At 45.5% G+C, this 9,090-nt stretch overlaps 1 non-coding gene and 1 pseudogene across 1 annotated transcript; one reads left to right on the top strand and one right to left on the bottom strand.

The window, feature by feature from the left end:
- Positions 1-1,454: 1,454 nt before the first annotated feature.
- trnal-aag (transfer RNA leucine (anticodon AAG)) lies at positions 1,455-1,536 on the top strand. The gene has a single exon. It is a non-coding gene; the product is annotated as a tRNA-Leu (tRNA).
- A 5,693-nt stretch (positions 1,537-7,229) lies between these two features.
- Positions 7,230-7,367, bottom strand: LOC148665462 (U1 spliceosomal RNA; annotated as a pseudogene).
- Positions 7,368-9,090: the final 1,723 nt, after the last annotated feature.

Raw genomic sequence — 9,090 nt, 5'->3', positions numbered from 1 at the left:
AGACGTAGACGACAGTGCTCCACTGAAATCTAGATCTCACAACCCTCGGCATGGCTCCGCTGTGTTCTGCTTTAGACAAAGGGGGGAAAAGACTTCTTTCATCACACGTTTTACACTGTTTACGGTGTTTGCAGTGCTCTTTCTTAAATGAAACCAGGAATCGGCACCATATGAGGTGAGACTAGATAATATTGGATCAAGTAGCCTCGCCATTCCATGCGTGACGTGAGCAAAGTGTAATTCCTGTCTTTATAGTGTGCTTGTTAGAGACTTAGCTGGCACCCAGAGCGCTTTAAATCCGGGAGTCAGCAGCCCAAGACAAGAGAGCTTCCTTCGTCTATGTTTTTTGCGTGAAGGGGGAAAACCATGCGTGTGCTGCAAACGATCTTAGTATCGAAGTGCCGTCCCACATAACCGATCCGAACAATCTGCTTTACAGAGGAGCACTGCCGGAGCTTATCGTTGGCAAACTGAAGACCAGGCTGACCTCTTCTGTGACTCTTGAACACTGAGTCTCAAGGTTGTGAATTCAAACTCCACGCTGGCAGGAAATTCCATAGGTAATGATCACATTTTCTTGCATGCTAATCAAAAGAAATATTAAGAAACTTTTCCCGATACCAGTATTTTACAAAAGTAAAGGCACATGGCACATGTGTGCCACATCACGTCCGAGTTTAGTGACAACTACCTCAGAGATTGTAAGCTGGGTAGTTTCAGATCAGATCACTTTTTTTATCAAAGGTTCAAGCAAACCCGAATACTTTTGCAAGAGACATTTCAGAATCCCAGTCCAATCCAGTACGATTGCTGGATCCTTCGAATTCGACTGAACTATAGCACAGATCTGCAGTCCACCATTAGAATACTGTGGGTGTGTTGTATAAGCCATACTGCCGAAAATAGTTCTAAAACAGGAGATACATCCTCGTTTAGGAATGTGGTATAAAGTGAAATGGTCTTGGAAGAGTCCTACGTTTGAACAGTTCAAAATAGACGTAAAGGGGTATTTACGGACTCTTTCGAAATGTAAGAACGAGCTGTGCGGACCTTATCTTTATTTACCTTGTGTAATCTTTTTTTCATGAAGTGTAATTGTATTATAGCATGTGCCCCTGATGATTTTCTTGATACTTTATATGTGCTCTTGTTTGTATTGTATGTAGTTTTTTTGTTCAAATAAAACGTAAAAGACACAACTTTCCGGATGCGGCTGCTGTAAAAATAAAATGAAATCAAGGGTGCTGTACGCAGAGGTTCTGAACCCTGCTCCACAGAAGATCTTTATCCAGAGGTGTTAAAGAAGTCGAGATCTCGCCATGAGAGGGGAAGCATCTCAGAAAAAGCAGGTGCAGTCGGTTCCACGGTCATAACACCACTAAGTCGGGCGACAAGAGCAAAACCCACCCGGCTTCCTCCAGGCAAGTAATGAGACAAAGAGACCGCACACAGCGGGTAGCGTGGCCGAGCGGTCTAAGGTGCTGGATTAAGGCTCCAGTCTCTTTGGGGGCGTGGGTTCGAATCCCACCGCTGCCAGGTGCTTCTATCAAGACCCCCTTTCAGCTGGCTTCAGACAAAAGGGGGGGAACTGCTTTTTGGCAGTCTCTCGAGAAACTAAGCAAAGTGCTTAAAGATACTTTCTCAGCTTGATATCAAGGCACAAAACAAAAACCTTCTTGCGTCCTCTCAACCCAAAAGCGCTTTGCCACTTTTTGCGTTATGCAGGGAACGACGTCTGCCCAGATCCCTTTTGTGTCAATGCAAATCCTAGTGTGCCCTCCGTTTTAATGTTGGCTGTGCTGGCATGCTGCTTCTGTCTGTGAAACTTGAATGTTCTGCTTTGAAGAAAGATGTGAAGATGGGGGTTTGAATTTAATCCTTTCTGTAGGGGGTTTAGACTTCTAAGTCACAAGCTGGGATTTATGGCAGGAAAGGGGGTTAACTGATAAGGATTGCAGATGCAAGCTAGGAACCCCCTGGGTGTAATCTTAAACTGACCACTTGTCCAGAACATCGTAAACTGGCCAAATACCATGAACCCCCCTCTTTACCATCAGACCGAGTGACGTCAGAAACGGAGAAGAAAACACTATATAACCCAAAAGTTTGTACCAGTACGGGGAACAATACTTCTGTTTTGTTGTTTCTTGCGGGAAACAAGACTTCGGCTTTATTGTTCCTTGCATGCAATAAACTCATCTGTTTTACTTCATCTCGGGATCAAGAACCTTATTCGTTCTGTTACAACAAATTTGGCGTATTCGGTGGATGCTCCAGAAGGCGCAGAACTTCCCATCGGCAGGAGAGACGGTCAGCGCTCACATTACAAAGAGGTAAGGACTCCTCTTTTTAAAAAAAAAGTCCCGACTCTCTCTGACCGATTGGGAAATCTCTGCTCCCTGCGAGAATCGCCCGAGATGACGGAGTAAACGTGAGTTCCTGAATTCCTCTGGCCCGGGGAAGACACCGGTGTATGTAATGGGTTGTTTGCTGTAAGCCCAGAATTTGGTCTGGCAGGCGGTCCTCGGTATTGTGTACAAGCATTCGAAGCTGGTGTATGCCTTAATTGCCCGTGGAGTTTTTGAACGGGTTTTGGACCCTTACCGCGAAGTTCAGGACTGGTGTGGGCCTTAATTGCGCCCGGAGTTCTGAAGGTCAGAACTGGTTTGGGCCTTAATTGCGCCCGGAGTTCTGAGGCTCAGGATCGGTGTGGGCCTTAATTGCGCCTGGGGTTCTGGAGCTGAGTGGTGCATTAAATGCACGTAATTCAGGACTGGTGTGGGCCTTAATTGCGCCCGGAGTTCTGAGGCTCAGGATCGGTGTGGTCCTTTTAAAGGAAACAGAAGTAGAAGAGATATATATGTATGTATGTTTTTGGTGTTTTCCTTGTTTGTGAAATACATATACACACGCACGACACTAACATAAACACACCTCATAATAAAAGAGCAAAGCATTAAGTAGCAGGATTTAAAGGACGTTGAGACCCGAGAATCGCCCTGATTGAGCTCAGTGCGTAAGTCCACCCCGGGGCAAAAGCAGCGATGCTGGCGTTCTAGGGATGGTGAATTACTGATCAAGAAAGGGGGTTTTCGAGGTCTCGTTCCTTACCTGTGAACAGTGTGGTGTAAGTCCTCTCTAAAGTCTCTGAGAGGCATTTAGATCTGGAGGTAACAGACGCCCTTGGCTGAATGAGTGCAGGAATGCACAGGTTTTTTCAAGTGAAAGCATCCCCTTACTGTATGAGCTGTTACCTCACACACGACGAAAGTAAAAGAGACCGAACATGTGTGCTTACTGATGGTTTGAGAAAGTGGTGGAAGGGTCCATTTATATATCGGAAAAGTGTAAGTTGACGGAAAAAAAAAAGGAGAAACATATGCGAAAAGTTGAGTTTATCAGAGGGAGTCTGGGGCGAAGACGCCTGTAAAGAAAGCATATTGATTGGCAAAAGCACAAGCATGTAGCTCCCACCCTGGTGCACGGCCGGCACCAGTGGTGGCAGATACATGAGGAAAAAAAAAAGAATTGACTTAAAAGTGTGTTTACGGGGAAAACAAAAACCCAGAAGAAAAGATACTTTACTCGCTACGAAAGAGTATAAACAAAAGCGAAAAGAGGCAGTGCAGGAGAATCAGAAACTAAAAGAAGAATTAGTTCCTGGTCGCACTGCACTAGTTAATGTGTTATATCCTGCTCTCCCATAGGGGCACAGACAGGCAAGAAATGAAAATAATTGGGATCAATTCCCACAGTGACCATATGGAGACGGGGGGTCTGAGTGGGATGACACCTGGTACGAGTGTGATAGAGACGGAACAGGAACTCCCTTAAACAGAGGGCGCCCGCAAACCTGTATTCTCATCCTTAGTGGGAGAGGGCCTGATGTAGTGGGGGCTGGCGCTGTTGATGACAGCGTCACTCTAAGTGTCTAGCACCCCGTCGAGGGGGGTCCGCACTCGCACCTACCTTCCCTGATTCCCCCATACGATCAAATCCAAAACCGGAAGATATTGACCGGTGGGCTAAAGTACCGCACCCGAAATTAGAAATGCAGCGAACCTGGAGTGCACTTCAGGAATTAAAAGGATTAATGTAGAAGTAAAACAAGAATACAGCACATTGTAGTACGAAGAGAAAAATATATTCTCGATGTGTATGTGTTTTATGAATATGTGTGGCAGCATGTATGTGTGTAACTGTGAGTTTTGGTCTACTAAAGGACGGTGTGAGTGTGTTTAGCCAGCGGGACTGGCTAGAGACGTAACTAAAGAGACTTGACGAAAATCAACTTAAGGAGATTGGAAAATATAAGAGCGTCTGAAACGTATAAGTACAGTACAGGTGGACGTAAAAGTAGTTAAATAGTTTTTGTATTTTTTATACAATTAGTTGCAATAGTGGAAACAATTTGGTTTTATTCGAATGTCTCGAAACCAGACATGCTGAAACGCTGTAGGTTTAGAATCGAGACTGGGGAGAATAACGTCTTGTGAGAAGATCTGTTTACCTAACGACTAGATCCTGTAAATCCCTTGTAGCCTCCCTAAGTCTGTCCCAGTCCAGTGGTTAAAAATGTACTGTTAATGGAGTGTTGGTTTCTCTGTTAGGGGATACCGGAGCACTACTGTCATGCTTGTTTCACTCCTCTGTTCAACAGTGTGCTATAGAGTAATGTATATGGGAAGACGGCAGGAGGCCACAGGAGTATTGGGACAGCAAGTTTTACTTGCCGAGTACCAGATTTTAATGGGTGGTTTTATTCCAGATCTATTGGGTTGGAATATTATGCAGTACAAAGAATGACTATCCAGAACAGGGTATCACGTGGCTTCAACTGACTGTAATCACTCAGTATGTTGATGGTATTCTGAGTGCTTCCCCTGACGAGGAAACCCACAAAGTCTGAGTTGCTTCAGCTTTAGAGTGTCTAATAGAATAATAGAAGCAGTTATGATAAGGCCCTTTTGTGTCTAGCATTGTGAAATTTTAACAGGGCCTGGGTGCAATGTTTTTACGGGGTGAGCACAACTCTTAACAGATCTGCTTAAGGGGTGAGTGCAGTACAAGGACAAGATTGCCTTGGTTCCCGCAGCAAAAGCCGCCTGTAATAATTTGAAACAAGCTCTCTTACAGGTGCTGAGACTGGGGTTTCCTCAGATGGATCAACCATTCCTTTGTATTATTGCAAGTTGCTGACAGAGGCCACCCAAGGAGCCCGCGAGCAGGTCCTGGAGGCGTGGGGACCACCACCTGAAGGAGGGCACGACCTCATCCCAGGAGAGTGGGTGTGGATCAGGAAATTTCCTTCACAGGTTCTCCAGCCCAGGTGGGACGGACCCTACCAGATACTGTTGACAACCGAGTCTGCGGTTCGAGTGGAAGGAAAAGATCGCTGGATCCACGAGTCACACTGCCGACGAGCCTCATCCCCAGTTGCAGACTCAGAATGAAATCATTTCTGTTAATAACGATAATTATTGCTGTAGGACTATGTTCCGCAGGGATTAATGATCATCTCTCCCACAAAGGAGAACATGGAATTAATTCCTTTTTAGGCCTCTCCTATCTGACAGCTAAGAAAACCAACCAAAGTGTCTGCATTACCCAAATATGTACAGGGAGGACTTCCTATGGGAGCCATTCCTTGGCGTCTCGAGGAAGTCATAGGCATGATCATTTGGAGGGATAATTTAGGAGATTTTAATATGACAAACTATGGGGGTTGCCATAACACGACTTTAACCTGCACAACATTACAATATCTACAGGAGCGAGGCTTAGAGCCCACGAGTTTCACAGGCTCTTACGCTCCTAAATATAACAGAAGCCATACACCACCATACCTGACTCTAAATAAGGAACGTGAGGGAAACATATGTTTTCAGCACACTAATGGTCTGCACTTGGTTGGATGGAGTCGTTGCAACCTTACCATCGCTGCAAATATATCCACCTCTACCTTCCAAATTCCAGGATGGGATCGGCACACCCCACAATTCAGTATAAGCTTCTTATTTTCAGAGGCATGGGGAGCGCCAAACGGAACATATTTCATTTGTGGAAAACAAGCCTACCCATGGTTGCCAGCCCAGTGGTCTGGCTCATGTTATTTAGGATATGTGGTTCCTCATATCCATGTTCAAACCCACAGTCCCTTCTGACCTAACCACAGACCACAAAGAAAATTGGCTGATTGGGAATATTATTTAGGTATAATATTTCCACAAGCCGGCATGAACTTTCTGAGTCGAGAGTTAATTCAAAAGGCCTCAACTTTAGAAGAATTAGCAAATTCTACCTCATCTAGTCTGAAGGCTGTTAATGATGAGATGGTAGCCCTCAGAACAGTGGCCATGCAGAACCGACTAGCTTTAGATTATGTACTGGCGGCCCAAGGAGGAACTTGTGCAGTAACTGGCACTGAATGCTGCACATATATTCCTGATAATTCTGAGCACATCTCAGATCTGGCCCAACACATTTACAATGAGGGACAGAAATATCAGGACTATTATACTGAAAATTGGGGAATTGGGTCTTGGGTAAAGTCTGTGTTTGGGGCCTGGGGTGGAACCTTTTTACAGTGTTTATTTGTAGGAATAGTATTGTTTATATGTATAATTGTAATCATCATGTGCACAAAAACATGTATCACATCTTGCTATAACCGTGGAACGTACAATGTCATGGCAATACATACCTGTTCGCCAAGAAAGGAAAGATCTGCCCTGACATTGTATGTATAAAAATAGGCTACACTGACGTATGCCATATTTTATAAGGGGGGAATGAAGAAAGATGTGAAGACGGTTTTGTTGTTTCTTGCGGGAAACAAGACTTCGGCTTTATTGTTCCTTGCATGCAATAAACTCATCTGTTTTACTTCATCTCGGGATCAAGAACCTTATTTCTTCTGTTTCAACACTAGCAATCAGAAACCGGGTGAAACTGTCTTGAGAATTAGCATACAGTACCGAGGCCCCCATGACCAAATAAAGGCTAACCTCGATAATCAGCCTAAATAATGCAGACTACAGCACAATGACTGACTTTGAAAAGGGAATGAATGTCCGGAAGGAGTAGTGTAACCAGCTTAAAATGCTTCTCCGGACCTCTAACTAAAAGAAACCGGGAACCAGCAGTGGCATTGACTCCTTTCGAACTGGGATCCTATCGCAGCTCGTGGTGTCGTAACTCTTCCGTATCAGATATTGGACCAAGCACATCAGGGGAGAGCGCGAACGCAGTCCCCCACTACCAGAAATTATGCAGTCGAGATTCCCACATTTGGGGAATTCGCAGGGGTCAGCACAGCCGGATTGCAATGGCCGAGTTTCGCTCTGGGTGAACCGATTTTTAAGAACTTTATTTTCTTTTCACAAAAAAATACAGGAAATCACAAATCAGAAAGCTTTACATTAATATACATACTTAAAACAGTATATATGATCACATCTCATTACATTTTGACACGGTAACAGTTACATAGCAACAATTTTCTTTTTTTCTGGTGCAAATCACATTCTTTATTTAAACATGATAATGTTTTTCACAGTTTCTTGAGATACTGTCCAATGCCCTCTATTTCCCACAGATTTTCTGCTTCCTCCCTCCCTTCTCTCCACAGATCTCTGAGGTAATAGTTCTCTCGGGTGATGAACAGGGCCAGGCTACCTGCTGCCTTGACTGGGACCTCGATGCCTTTGAACAGCCCCATGTTCCTCACTCTCCACAGGGCGTCTTTCCCACTGTTCACCACGGCCCAGATCCTGTCAAACACGTCAGGAGGAAGTTTGACAGGAGAGATGCCGTATATGATGAAAGCAGCGGTCAGGGTAAATTGGGGCGAGAGAGCCTGCAACCAATCTTCAAACTGTGCCCAGAAGGCCTTAGCAAAAAAGCAGGACCACAGGAGATGGGTCACAGTCTCCTCCTCGCCGCAGCCCACCCTAACGCAGCGAGGGCTGGGGGTGAGGCCCCTACGGTACAAGAAAGTTCGTACCGGTAAGCACTGGTGGACGACACTCCAGGCTAAATCTCTGTGAATGTTGCACAGAAATTTAGAGGATGTGTGTTTCCACACCTTCCTTGTTTGGGCTGATGTTAAAATGCCCACAGGGGTCTGCCTATTGTTCTGGGGTGCTACGAAATCTTCCAGTTTTTGGACGCTGACATCTCGGAGGGGAATATGGCCAATTGGGTGAGATCTTAGAAAACTTTTAACTGTCCCATAAATTGCAGGGCATGTGTCAGAGAGTGGGACGTCCAGCTTGGGTCTGACACCACACACTCTGAACACCTCCCTACCTACCCAGAGCCTGGAAAAATAAGTCCAGGTACGCGCTGCAGGTGCTGTTGCAAAGCCTCTCAGCACAGAGGCCAGGAAAATGCACAGCAGCTTCGTAGCAATATCTGGGACAGACTTCCCCCCTGAGGGTAGCGGCCTGTACATTATTTCCCTTCTGAGTCTTTCCTGCTTCCCACCCCATAGAAATTGAAACATCAATCTCCTCAGCACCGCCGCAACACGGTGTGGGATTGGGAAGGTAGAAGCCAGAAAATTCAAGACAGGCAAGAGCTCGGCTTTGATGACCAGCACCTTCCCTGTCATGGTGAGGTCTCGGTCCTTCCATTGCATCAGTTTTTTGTTTAAGATTGGCAATTTGTTCTGCCAATTTACTGTTCCCATCTCTTCTCCAAAATACACCCCCAGGACCTTAATTCTCTTCTCTTGCAGCCTGAGATCATGTCCTTCTTTTGGCTCCCTCCAGTTCTGATAAAAAATCTCACTCTTAGATGTGTTAATTTTTGCGGAGGAAGCCAAAGAGAACCGATCACAGCACTGCAGAGCTCTGCTAATTGAGGCATTGTCAGAGAGGAGCAGGGTGACGTCATCCATGTATAGAGACGTCTTTACCTCTCCTCCCCCACTTCCAGGCACTGGTATCCCATTAATGGCCTGATCCTGGCGCAAGGCACAGGCTAAGGGCTCCATAGCCAAAACGAATAACAAGGGGGATAATGGGCAGCCCTGCCTCACCCCTGAACAGACTTCAAAGGTGCGTGATCTATTGCCATTAACCATGA

The sequence above is a fragment of the Lepisosteus platostomus genome, chromosome 5, assembly GCF_059453375.1.
Source record: "Lepisosteus platostomus isolate fLepPlt1 chromosome 5, fLepPlt1.hap1, whole genome shotgun sequence".
NCBI lineage: Eukaryota > Metazoa > Chordata > Actinopteri > Semionotiformes > Lepisosteidae > Lepisosteus > Lepisosteus platostomus.
Note: the sequence above shows the minus strand (reverse complement) of the source record. Positions and strands in the feature narration are given on the sequence as shown.